The following is a 14704-nucleotide window of genomic DNA, read 5'->3' on the forward strand; positions in this document are numbered from 1 at the left end:
TTGAATTTCAAGGATACTGCTGGTCTGTGCTTCGGCAGTGAAAACAATGATTACAAGACTCTGTGTAAGTCTCTTCGAAATGCAACTTATTAGTGATGTGAAGCTGTCGTCTCAGACCCTCCGATGATGAATGATGAATCCTCTGCGATAATAAATGCAAGTAGACCTAGGATGTGTATTACTAGATGTATGACTCTCAAATGTGGTTATTCAAGAATCGTCACCATGGAAACTTCAGCACGAAGTTTAATACCATCCGCTGCCAATGAAGACCACATATATTCTTTCCTGCAGTTCACAGTGAAGGCGCTGCAGAAAGAGATTTTAATTGATCTTATTTTACTGCCTTTCAGGGAAGATTGCAGGACTTCAACTTTCCCTCAGGATCCAAACCGAAACAATGATCCGCGCGTGCGCTCACCTTAAGCCATGCCTCCTCACATTCAAATCAATGACCAACACTGTAAAAAAGAATTCATTGATTTTATTGATATCTAATCAATAAAAATGAGGCAACAGATTACAAGCAATATTATTAATTAAATGTAACAAATTAGAATTGAGTAATAATTAATCAAATAAAATCCTTAAAAGTTAACCATTTAAAATGAGTAAAATTTACAAAATATATTTTATTGCCAACATTGAAGACACATGGTGTTAACAAGCAGAATCACTGAAGGAGAAAACCATAATTAAAGTCACCATTGTGGTGATCAGTGTGTGTTTTAGTTGGGCTCTTGACCCTTAAATTATTAACTTTGAGTTTTGTTTGGCTGCTGTACCTGAATTATAACAGCCAGATGAACAAATAGAAAAGGTGAATCTGATGGTGTTGGTTGTGTTTTAACATAATCAATATTTCACAATCATTTGACCTGAATCACTGAATTCATATAGAGTCCAATTCATGAGTTAGGTGAACTATATTAATTACAGCAAGATAATATTTTTAACCTTTTTGATGAAATCCAAATGATCAAATCGTTAAAAAAAGTAAATATATATTTTAAGCGTTTAGGGCAGGCTATGGCTATATCTATATCTATATATCTATATCTATAGATATAGACATATATACATTTTATTTTTAGGCACACACACATCAATATGTTGTGTATGAATCTCAGCAATGGTGACAAACAGATCACCTCTGATCATAAGCTCATTATTTATTCATGCAGCAATGCATGATGGGAGCCATGAATGAGTTTTGATTGGTGGCACCCAGAATGCACTGCAACATGCTTTATTATTGTCACCATTGTTGAGATTCACAGGCTGATTATTGATGTTTCTGTGTCTCTTTTTTTTATGACAGAAACTTTTTAATTTGGATTACATTGTAAAAGTTAAATATATTTTCTCATACAAGGACAGTGCAGCTATAATTAATATAGTTAACCTAACTCATGAATTAGATTCTATATGAGTTCAGTGATTCAGGTCTAATGATTGTGTAATAATGATTATGTTAAAACCCCCCCCCGGGGACCAAACAAAATTTTTCCTTAGAAGTCTAGTGGGGCTACATGCCCACCAAATTTCATGTTCCCCGGTGCTTCGGTGTCCCTGGTATCGTTGACGAAAAATTTACGGGGGCCCCAGCGCGGGGGGGGGAAGTGGCCCCCGGGGACCAAACGAAATTTTTCCGTAAAAGTCTAGTAGACCAACATACCATAAAAATTTCTTCATCCTCGGTTCCACGGTTCAGGTAGTTATTTAGGAAAAACTGCATTTTTTGGGTTTGGGGGGCCCAGCGCGGGGGGGGAGTGGTCCCCGGGGACCAAACGAAATTTTTCCTTAGAAGTCTAGTGGGGCTACATGCCCACCAAATTTCATGTTCCCCGGTGCTTCGGTGTCCCTGGTATCGTTGACGAAAAATTTACGGGGGCCCCAGCGCGGGGGGGGGAAGTGGCCCCCGGGGACCAAACAAAATTTTTCCGTAAAAGTCTAGTAGACCAACATACCATAAAATTTCTTCATTCTCGGTGCCACGGTTCAGGTAGTTATTTAGGAAAAACTGCATTTTTTTGGGTTTGGGGGGCCCAGCGCGGGGGGGGGAGTGGCCCCCGGGGACCAAACGAAGTTTTTCCTTAGAAGTCTAGTGGGGCTACATGCCCACCAAATTTCATGTTCCCCGGTGCTTCGGTGTCCCTGGTATCGTTGACGAAAAATTTACGGGTGCCCCAGCGCGGGGGGGGGGAAGTGGCCCCCGGGGACCAAACGAAATTTTTCCGTAAAAGTCTAGTAGACCAACATACCATAAAAAATTCTTCATCCTCGGTGCCACGGTTCAGGTAGTTATTTAGGAAAAACTGAATTTTTTTGGGTTTGGGGGGCCCAGCGCGGGGGGGGGAGTGGTCCCCGGGGACCAAACTAAATTTTTCCTTAGAAGTCTAGTGGGGCTACATGCCCACCAAATTTCATGTTCCCCGGTGCTTCGGTGTCCCTGGTATCGTTGACGAAAAATTTATGGGGGCCCCAGCGCGGGGGGGGAAGTGGCCCCCGGGGACCAAACGAAATTTTTCCGTAAAAGTCTAGTAGAGCAACATACCATAAAAATTTCTTCATCCTCGGTGCCACGGTTCAGGTAGTTATTTAGGAAAAACTGCATTTTTTGGGGTTTGGGGGGGCCCAGAGCGGGGGGGGGAGTGGCCCCCGGGGACCAAACGAAATTTTTCCGTAAAAGTCTAGTAGACCAACATACCATAAAAATTTCTTCATCCTCGGTGCCACGGTTCAGGTAGTTATTTAGGAAAAACTGCATTTTTTTGGGTTTGGGGGGGCCCAGCACGGGGGGGGGAGTGGCCCCCGGGGACCAAACCAAATTTTTCCTTAGAAGTCTAGTGGGGCTACATGCCCACCAAATTTCATGTTCCCCGGTGCTTCGGTGTCCCTGGTATCGTTGACGAAAAATTCAGTAAGGTGACAAAAAAAAAAAAAAAAAAAAACTTTGACAATCCCTATATGACCGCTTTCGCTAGCTACGCTAGCGGCGGTCATAATAATATTGCTTGTAATCTGTTGCCTCATTTTTATTGATTAGATATCAATAAAATCAATGAATTCTTTTTTACAGTGAACATAATAGCTGCACAGCCCTTATAATAAATGAACATGAACTGAACATGGGCTTTTTTTACATGTACAGTGCTATGCATAAGTTTAGGCACCCATACTAAAGTTGACTAAAAAGAGGAATAAAAAAATATCTTTTGGAAATTGAACTTAATGCCTTAATTTAGAAAATTAGGAAAAATCCAACCTTTAAGGACACCAATTTACTTTGTGAATGAATAATGTATCGTAAATAAATAAATGTTCTTCCTTAAAATACAGGGTGCATAAGTTTGGACACCCCTATGTTAAATTCCCATAGAGGCAGGCAGGCAGTTGTTGTTATTAATAATTGCTCAAGTACAAAGTATTTATTCAATTTCCACATGTGAGTTTGTGTGTGTGTGTGTGTGTGTGAGAGAGAGAGAGAGAGAGAGAGAGAGAGAGAGAGAGAGAGAGAGAGAGATTGAGAGAGAGAGAGAGAGAGAGAGAGAGAGAGAGAGAGAGAGATGTTGATAGATTATAACTGGTGTTGTTTATATTGGATTCAATCTTTTTGTCAACTTGTTTTCTTTTTTGAGTAAAAAAAAACATTATTTTTGAATAATTTTGGAAATATTAAATAAAATCTGAAGAAAATTGGCACTGTTGATCACACTAGTCTACTTTAATGTTTCACAAGGAATTTTGTTTTGAAAAACTTTTATTTTGTACAATATGGCACAAAATGGCAAATTGTCACCTCAAAAATGACCGGCCTACAAAAAATAGGTGATGTTGTTGTGATTCATATCCAAAATCTTGATGTCTGTGTGACTACGTGATACACTTGCTCAAAACATCATGTGCACATGCTATTTATACACCTTCAAATAAGTGAAACATTTTAATGCTTTTGGCATCAATAAGGCAGTTCCACAAGGTTGGTGGTCATGAATGCCAAAGCATCTGACAACATCAGATACTTTTTTTGTGAAGATTTAATTATCATCAATAAGCTGAAAACAGCTGATCTTACTTATTAATGGCTTTATCTGCCACAACAATTGAGTTTTACAAACACACAGATAAAGCCGTGAAATAAAAGTTAAAGTAAAAAGAAAGGGGACCAAGAGCCCAACTAAAGCAAACACTGATCACCACAATGGTGACACTTCAAATGAAACAAATATCAACATCTAAACCTCTGTTAATTCTCACTGAGATCATCTGACAGCAATAGTCAAAGTAATTATGTCTAAATGAGACCATAAATGATGCTGAAAATATGTCCACAATGGCCACATCTGAACTAGTTTTAACCTTGTACGAAGGTTCATTCTGGCTCCTCAGTAGACGTCTTTTCAACGTCCGACTTATGTGACAAAGACGTTGAAAAGACGTGTTTTGGACATCATTGTGCTTAGTGGGTAACAAATGTAAAAAAGGAAAAATGACATAAAAGCAGATCATCATTCATTCAGCGCTGTTGTGGCTGCGGTGTGTCACGTAACAAGCAATGACGCGTCACCATGGAAACCAAATAGACAGTGACTTAAGCGCATACACTTGATGCACGTTAATGTTTTTTCCTTTTTTGGAAACTCAATGAGAAAAAAAATGTTTGGTAACCGCTTGCACACCTTAGTTTTTCCTTTGATTTGTCTGCTATTTAGTTTCTTTGCTCCTCTGGATTTGTGGATGTATCCTGCCCGATTCCGTTTACTGACCTTTATCGTCCGGCTTTCGACTACGCTCCCCTGTCTGCCATGTACAGAACCCGTTTTTTTTTTTTCATTAAATTTTTTGATCTGCCTTTGCCTTTTATGTTTATTTTATTATTCTTAAAATAAATTTGTATATTCGTTTATTTCCACAAATGTATGACTTTTGGAAGTGCAAATTGCCATTCAGTTTTAATAAAGTTGAATTAACGTAACCTGTAATTTTTACTCTTCTAAGTGCACACTTGCAGATGTTTTGTTTCTAATTTACTGTTAGGCCATTAAATAATAATAAGGATAAACAATATTTAAAAAGTATAGGCTATAATTATCTAACATCTTTAAAAATTAACATCAAAACATAACATGCTAAATGGGGGATATCTAACATAAAAAATGTATTGTCAGAATGTCGTCTCTCAGTTGTTGAATTTCGCGCTGACATTGCCACAACGTTGTCTGTTTGCTCAGCCCGATCTTATGAAAGTGTGAATACCACGAATTGTATTTGTAGTGCATATTATGTTTTCGCGTGCATATGATATGCACTTTATGGCGTGTAATAGGCACGCACTCCACACCCCTAATCCTAACCAAGGGGTTTACAGTGTGTAGCATGCACGAAAAAAAAAAAAAAAAAAAAATTTGGGCCATATAAATGGCACGAGTAATAAAATTTGTGGCATAGATACGCACTTTCATGAGATTGTGCTTCATAATCTGCTACTAGGCCGGCCCTCTGTCAAATTTTTTAAACCCAGTGTGGCCCTTGAGCCAAAAAGTTTGCCCACCCCTGGCTTAGAATCTCAGCTTTTTAATGCATCTATTATAACTCAACTCCTAACGACTGCTGACTTATCACTCTAAAACTGAGTGTACCCCCTGCAGGCACCACCTAGGCGCCATATATATATATAAAAGGGGGGATGCAGAGATGTTACTGCGTCTTTATATTAACATTTCTGATTGTTTAAATGATCAGCCCTTTGGGGCCCCATTAAAATGTGGGGTCCTAGGCAATTACCTGCGCTATTGCGACGCCTTTAGCCCCCCAAAAATAAAATAAAATAAATAATTTTTGCATTAGAAGACTGTTACGGTCCCACAAAACATGCGTCTAGGATTCAGGGACACATAACATAAAAGATCGACAACGAAGTACGTGATCCAAAAGTATATATTTATTATAACTCAAACAACTCGCAAATTAACCAAACAATAAGAGAAGGGGAGCTCAGCAACAAAGCCCAGCCAGCAGAGCCATGTGGGGCCCAAATGGGTTTGACCTGGGCTATCTAACTGGGACCCAGCCAGTTTTGCACCCAGTTTCCATGTAGGTCCCACATGGATTTGCCCAGATGAAATGAACACTGCTTAGTGTGCACACTACAGGCTGTTTAATGTAACACTTAATCAGTGTTGGAGGTAATGAGATAATTAAGTGATTGAATAATGATTGTGCATTAATGATGAACACCTGCTGTTAACAAGCAGAATCACTGAAGGAAAGAGAAACACAAGAACTACTTCCAGCCACTGCCTTGGATGAAATCAACTGAAGATAAAATACATTAAATCTCTCAAGATCTGATTAAACAACTCCACAAACAGCATTACCAGCTTCACTAATTACTAACCAGACTGACTTTATTTCTGTCAGACATCTACAGAAGTTCTTATTAAGAGTTAAGAATTAAGAAGAGACTTAGATGTTGATTACTTATTTGAAAGTAATAGTTTGATTTGATGTTACCATTATGGCGATCCGTGTGTGCTTTAGTCAGGCTCTTGACTTTTTAACATTAGTATTTCTCTGGCAGCTGTGTCTGTTTGTTATGGCGAGAACAGCAAGATAAAATATCATCAGATGCTTTAAGCTGATTGATGATAAGAATATAATCATCATGTATTTTTACTGATTAAATAAAGGTACAAAATTGTCACCACAGGTACAAGACTGGTCTCTTAAGGTACAAATCACAAGGGTACAAATATGTACCCTATGCCAAGGGTACAATATTGTACCCTTGAGGGTACAGCCCCAGTGACAAGCCATTGTACCCCTAAAGGTACAATTATGTACTTTATTTTCTGAAAGTGTGTAGTGTGCACACTAAGCAGTGTTCATTTCATCTGGGCAAATCCATGTGGGGCCTACATGGAAACTGGGTGCAAAACTGGCTGGGTCCCAGTTAGATAGCCCAGGTCAAACCCATTTGGGCCCCACATGGCTCTGCTGGCTGGGAAGGGAAAGGAAATACCACCCACAGCTGAGACTCCCCGCTCCTAACTCAAGTTCAAAACGGTAAACAAATGGCAAAACGGCGTTGAGCAGCTGCCACTCCCAAGGCCACCTCCTTCCATTTTATCTCCGGTTCTTCCCCAGTACCGCCAATCAAAACTACACAGTAAAAACTCCAGTGTTAAATCAACACTGCTCAGAGCACATATGGTCCCACTCTACAGAGTGTTAAAATTAACACTGAAGCAGTGTTGAAGTTAATGAGATAATTAAGTTAACACTGAAGCAGTGTTGAAGTTAATGAGATAATTAAGTGATTAATTAAGGGATGATTGGCCATTAGTGGTGACACCTGATGATAACAAGCAGACTCACTGAAGGAAAGAGAAACACAAGAACTACTGACTTCGAGCCATTATTGCACTTATTATTTGACCAGTTTGACTTTATTTCTGTCATACATCTACACACGGTCTTATTTAGATTTAACAGAAGTTTAGATGGTAATGTTTTATGGAATGTTTCGTTTCATGTCACCATTATGGTGGTCAGTGTTTGCTTTAGTTGGGCTCTTGACCCTTTCCTTTTTAACATTAGTATTTCTCTGGCTGCTCTGTGCTTATAGAGCATATGTGTTGTGGCAAGAGAAACTATGACTTTGGCTGTGTTTCCTGAAAACATTGCAAGCCTAATTTGATCGTATTGACCATTTGTTGCAATTGGTCTGCAATCAAGTAAGGCTTAAGATGCTTTTGAAAATGCAGCCTTGGTTATGATTTGATGATGAAATTACTAGTGACCTGATTCAATGATGGCACCTATCATTATAAGCTGATTATCCACATGTTTTATTAATTTTTCATTAAGTAGTTACTTCCAGGAATGCTTTAGGAATCTCATATATGAATCTCAACAATGGTGACAATCAAACAAATGCTTAATGTTGCAGTGCATGATGGGAGCCACCAATCAGAATGCATCAATGGCTGACATCATGCATTGCAGCATGAATAAATTATGCAGCTGAATTGTCCTGTAATTTTCATTGTTTTTTCTGTTGGCTTTTATTTTGCTATTGTTTTGTTCTGACTTTAGTAGCTTGTTTTGTGATGTTCAGAGTTGATCTGTTTGTCACTAGTTTGTTTTTTGTCACCATTGTTGAGATTCATATGCTGATTCTTGATTTCTGTATGTTTTAACACAATAACTTCTTTGCACAAAGTATTTTCAAAATTTTTCATATTGCTGTTGGATCTCAAACTGTAGAATCTCAGAGCTATAATCACCAATACTAAAACAAGACATCACACATATAGTCAAAGATTTAGACTCTGAATGACATCAGTGAATCAGGACACTACATGATGATAATGTCATTATCAAAACATATTGTGAGCAGGTCATGTTTTCTCTTGCAGTAATAAATGTGCTTTATAAACACAATGACGGAACAGTCAGAGAAAAACTAAAACAAAAAAATGAAAAGGGTCAAGAGCCCAACTAAAGCAAACACTGACCACCAAAATGGTAACTTGAAAAGAAAACTTCCATAAAACATTACCATCTAAACTTCTGTTGAATCTCAAGAACTTTTGTCGATGTATGACAGAAATAAAGTCAAACTGGTAATAATAAGTGCAACAATGTAGGGATGGGCGATATATCGCACAATATTGTTATGCGCATCTCGTCAGTAAAGCCGGTTCCCTTGATTAGTAGTAAATCGCCATCACCTGCTTTCAGATGGAGCGGCATTTACTACAAAGAGCCGTAGTTAACTGACAAGCTGAGCCATATCGCATCAATATAGCGGACGTATCGCCAGCTATAATTTATGCGATATGGCTCAGCTTGTCAGTTAACTACGGCTCTTTGTTCACAGCAAAAACTCCAGTGTTAAATTAACACTCCTGGGAGTGTATGAGTCCACACTCAAGAGTGTTTAAGTTAATGATATAATTAAGTGATTAATTTAGTGATGATTGAACATTATTGAAGACACCAGATGATAACAAGCAGAATCACTGAAGGAGAAAATCACAAATTGTAAGCCACCGTTATGACGATCAATGGTTGCTTTAGTTGGACTCTAGACCCTTAAATATTTACTTTAGATTTTGTTTGGCTGTTATATCTGAAATATAATTGCCAGCTGAACAAAGAAAAACGTGATCTGATGGTGTTGGTTATATTATGACAATCATCATATGAATTTGATCACTGAGCTCCTTAAAATTCTTCTTTCTGATTTCGGGTTATGTTGATGGTTACAGCATTACTGCATACTTGCCCAAAATTTAAATATAATATAAAAGATTTCTTAAAAGTAGATTAAAAAAAAGTCATTCTTTTAGGCACACACAGATTTCAAGATTCAGTCTATGCATCTCAACAATGGTGAGAAGCCAAATATTCAATTAGGAAAAGTAAATTACAAAGACAATTCAGATCATAATTTATTCATACCGCAATGCATGATGGGAACCATTAATGAGTTGTGATTGTTGGCAGCCACTGCAACATGCTTTATTATTGTCACCATTGTTGAGATTCACAGGCTGATTATTGATGTCTGTGTTTTAAATGAATTTATCTGAATGTCTTTTGATTAGAACAATGTTTATTATTATTTTGGGTAACACTTTAAAATAATGGTTCATTAGTTAACATTAGTTAATTACCTTAGTTAACATGAACTAAGAATGAACAATACTTATTCAGCATTTATTAATCTTAGTTAATATTAATTTCAACATTTACTAATATGTTATTAAAATCAAAGGTTGTATGTGTTAGCATTAGTTAATGCACTGTGAAATAACATGAACAAACAATGAACAGCTGTATTTCTATTAACTAACATTAACAAAGATTAATAAATACTGCTACAAATGTATTGCTCATTGTTAGTTCATGTTAGTTAATATGTTATCTAATGTTAACTAATGAACCATTATTTTAAAGTGTTACCTTATTTTGAATTATAAGTAAAGTACTAATAATCATATGCTGTAGATTAGAATCACAAAGCTGCTGTTAACAATTTAAACCACTCTATCTCAATAAGTTTCCTTTTCAGATCACAGCATGATCATGTCAAAACATAACCAATACTATAAGATAACATTTTACTTTGTTCATTTAACTGTTACAAATCAATAACAGCAGACAAACAACAGTAAATATAAATATATATATATATATATATATATATAATGGTCTAGACCCCAACTAAAGCAAACACCCATCACCTTAATGGTAACTTACAATTTGTGATTTTCTTCTTCAGTGATTCTGCTTGTTAACATCAGTGTCTTCAATAATGCTCAATCATCACTAAATTAATCACTTAATTATCTCATCAGCCCTAAATGCCGCTCCATCTGAAAGCAGGTGATGGCGATTTACCACTAATCAAGGGAACCGGCTTTACTGATGAGACGCGCATAACATGTGATGCAATATATCGCCCATCCCTACAACAATGTGTAATGACTCAAAGTCAGTTGTAGTTCTTGTGTTTCTCTTTTTTCTGTTATTGTTTTTTCTCTTTCCGTCAATGATTCTGCTTATTAACATCAGGTGTCACCACTAATGGCCAATCACTTAATTAATCACTTAATTATGTCATTAACTTCAACACTGCTTCAGTGTTAATTTTAACACTCTGTAGAGTGGGACCATATGTGCTCTGAGCAGTGTTGATTTAACACTGGGGTTTTTACTGCACTGTTAGACCTTACCGGGGTTTTTTACAGTAAAATACTGGCAACACTGTTGCCAGTAATTTACTGTTAATTGTACAGTTCTTTACTGTAATCTACAGTATGTTACTGTAAAAATGTACTAAAACTCGAGTTAACTAATTTCACTTGCAGAAACTGACTGTCTTAAATTAACCAATTGTCATTTAAAAGTATTGACTAAAGTTTATAATGCATTAATAAAGTGAGCAAAGTATTACTGTGAACTTATTTCATTTGAAACCACAAAATTTTTTTGGTAAATAAAGAGATTTCCACTGGACCAGCAACTACACAGTCACCGTCTGTTAAAGCAACATGCAGCATATCATCAATGTTTGTAGATCTTCTCCTGGACTGAAGCACAGGCTCTACTCTTCTGCACAACGGTGACCCAAAAAACAAGATTTTATAACTTACAGTTTATTACTGTTAAAATACATGTTGTGGGTGTGTCTTTTTATCTTACACTGTTAACCCTTTCAACCCCACAGGGAAATCCACACTACAAAGAGTAAAAAGTAACACTGACGCAATGTTGCAGTGAGATAATTAAGTGAATATGTAAGTGATTGTTGAGCATTAGTGATGAACACCTGCTGTTAGAACAGAAAATAGAGAAACACAAGAACTACAACTGACTTCCAGCCATTACACATTATTACACTTATTATTAGGGATGGGCGATATATCGCATCACATGTTATGCACGTCTCATCAGTAAAGCCGGTTCCCTTGATTAGTGGTAAATCGCCATCACCTGCTTTCAGATGGAGCGGCATTTAGGGCTGATGAGATAATTAAGTGATTAATTTAGTGATGATTGAGCATTATTGAAGACACTGATGTTAACAAGCAGAATCACGGAAGAAGAAAATCACAAATTGTAAGTTACCATTAAGGTGATGGGTGTTTGCTTTAGTTGGGGTCTAGACCATTATATATATATATATTTATATTTACTGTTGTTTGTCTGCTGTTATTGATTTATAACAGTTAAATGAACAAAGGAAAATGTTATCTTATAGTATTGGTTATGTTTTGACTTGATCATGCTGTGATCTGAAAAGGAAACTTATTGAGATAGAGTGGCTTAAATTGTTAACAGCAGCTTTGTGATCCTAATCTACAGCATATGATTATTAGTACTTTACTTATAATTCAAAATATTAATAAACATTGTTCTAATCAAAAGGCATTAAGATAAATTCATTTAAAACACAGTCATCAATAATCAGCCTGTGAATCTCATCAATGGTGACAATAATAAAGCATGTTGCAGTGGCTGCCACCAATCACAACTCATTAATGGTTCCCATCATGCATTGCGGTATGAATAAATTATGATCTGAATTGTCTATGTAATTTACTTTTCCTAATTTAATATTCAGCTTCTCACCATTGTTGAGATGCATAGACTGAATCTTGAAATCTGTGTGTGCCTAAAAGAATGATTTTTTTTTTATCAACTTTTAAGAAATCCTCTATATTATATTAAAATTTTGGGCAAGACTGCAGATTCACAGTTATGCTGTAACCATCAACATAACCCAAAGTCAGAAAGAAAAATTTAAGGAGTTCAGTGATCAAGCTCATATGATGATTGTCATAATATAACCAACACTATCAGATCACGTTTTTCTTTGTTCAACTGGCAATTATATTTCAGATATAACAGCCAAACTAAATCTAAAGTAAATATTTAAGGGTCTAGAGCCCAACTAAAGCAACCATTGATCGTCATAACGGTAACTTACAATTTGTGATTTTCTCCTTCAGTGATTCTGCTTGTTATCATCTGGTGTCTTCAATAATGTTCAATCATCACTAAATGAATCACTTAATTATCTCATTAACTTCAACACTCTTGAGTGTGGACTCATACACTCCCAGGAGTGTTAATTTAACACTGGAGTTTTTGCTGTGAACAAAGAGCCGTAGTTAACTGACAAGCTGAGCCATATCACATTAATTATTGCTAGCGATACGTCCGCGATATTAATGCGATATGGCTCAGCTTGTCAGTTAACTACGGCTCTTTGTAGTAAATGCCGCTCCATCTGAAAGCAGGTGATGGCGATTTACTACTAATCAAGGGAACCGGCTTTACTGACGAGATGCGCATAACAATATTGTGCGATATATCGCCCATCACTACTTATTATTATGACTTTATTTCTGTCATACATCTACAGAAGTTGTTGTTGAGATGTTTAATTGAAAAATGTTTGGTTTGAAGTTACCATTATAGAGATCAGTGCTTGCTTTAGTTGGGATGCTGATGCTAAAACACTAAAGTTTCTTTTGCTGCTTGAGCTGTGTCTTTGTAAATCACACTTGTGCACACACACAGTTTATGAATAGTGATGGGAAGTCCGGTTCTTTTCCGCGAACCGTTTCTTTCGGACATTTCGTTTCAATGAACCGGTTCAAAAAACCGGTTCACCAGTTCTTTTACGTCATCACGTAATGACGTCAATTCTATCATCCCGGCGGATAAAATTACATTCAAATAAAGGCATTTGTAATCAAAACTTCAGTTAAATAATAGTACTCATCGTCATAATCATCTTGGATAGGTTTCTTACATTTACGTTTTGAAAATGAACCCTGTAGGCCTAAGGCGATGCACAAAAGCGGATGTTTTACATGTCTTGAAGTGAATAAACTGGTCTTCATAATTTTTTTTTTATTTGTAATTAAATAAACTTACATTCCGCCGAATTCGGCCCCTCATTCAAGTCCTTGGTTCACCCGTGCTCATGTATCAGCAAAGCACATAGACAGTATAAACACAGCATCAGTTGGCCAAAAGAAAGTTCGGTTCAGAGACGCATGCGCAGTCTCTCCAGCTCGTCGGTTCTGTATCGAACGCGTCCGAAAGAAACAGTTCTCGGTTCTGTACTGGTGATCCGAGAACTGCTGCAACAACCAGTTCTTGACTCGAGAACCGTAGCATATGCCTGTGTGTGAGCTGAGAACTACTGAAACCTAGCCTTCAGTCGACAAAACTAAAAACTTGATGCATGTCTTCAGTATGTTAAATAGCCTACGTTATGTTTTGATTAACACATTATAAACATTTACTAGTTTGCACTCTTTAAAACCTTGGCAAGAGTTTACGTCAAAAATGTGTATCAACTTACTTAGAAATTAAATGATCTGTTCCAGAAAATAATGTTTTAGTAGGCTATAATAATAAATGTTTAGTTTTACAATCCATTCATTGTGTTTCCAATCTTTAAAATAATACAGTGAAAAGGCAGTAGCCGATGTGATAAACATGTTTCTAACATGTTTTATTTTGTTACACTTATTGATGTTCAATCAAATACTTAACAAACATGCATTTCGTCCCTCTGAAAGAATTGCACACATGCTCAGCTCATCAGCTCATCGGTTCTCCGTATCGAACGCGTCCGAAAGAAACAGTTCTCGGTTCTGTACTGGTGGTCCGAGAACCGCTGTACCTGTACCGGGTTCGGTAGTGCGCGCATGCTCATATCAACTGCTCGTGCTCATCACTTCTCTCAGCACAACATGTCTCAGTTCAGTGAACTGTTGGATTTACTGGAGTAACATATGCCTACTCCGGGATATTGGTTTATTTTGAGTCGAAGGGACTGTCAGGACTCAGGCATGTCCGAAAGTGAGTAACTTTAGTAACTTGTTGTGGATCAGTGCTGACGCAAGACGCGAACTGTTTCGAACGATTCAGTCCGATTTAGTGTACTGGTTCGACCAGTTCACTAAAAAGAACCGGTTCAAAAGAACGATTCGTTCACGAACCGGACATCACTATTTATGAATGATTGTGGTTATGTTGATTATGGTGATAAAATCATCATATAGCCTGTTCATTCACTAAGGAATTCATTCATACTCATTCAGAGTTTAATCCTCAATCAAAAGTGTTATATTATCACCATTGTGAAACCACAGCAATAAATTACAAT

Source organism: Scardinius erythrophthalmus (genome assembly GCF_964197995.2).
Source record: "Scardinius erythrophthalmus genome assembly, chromosome: 1".
Lineage (NCBI taxonomy): Eukaryota > Metazoa > Chordata > Actinopteri > Cypriniformes > Leuciscidae > Scardinius > Scardinius erythrophthalmus.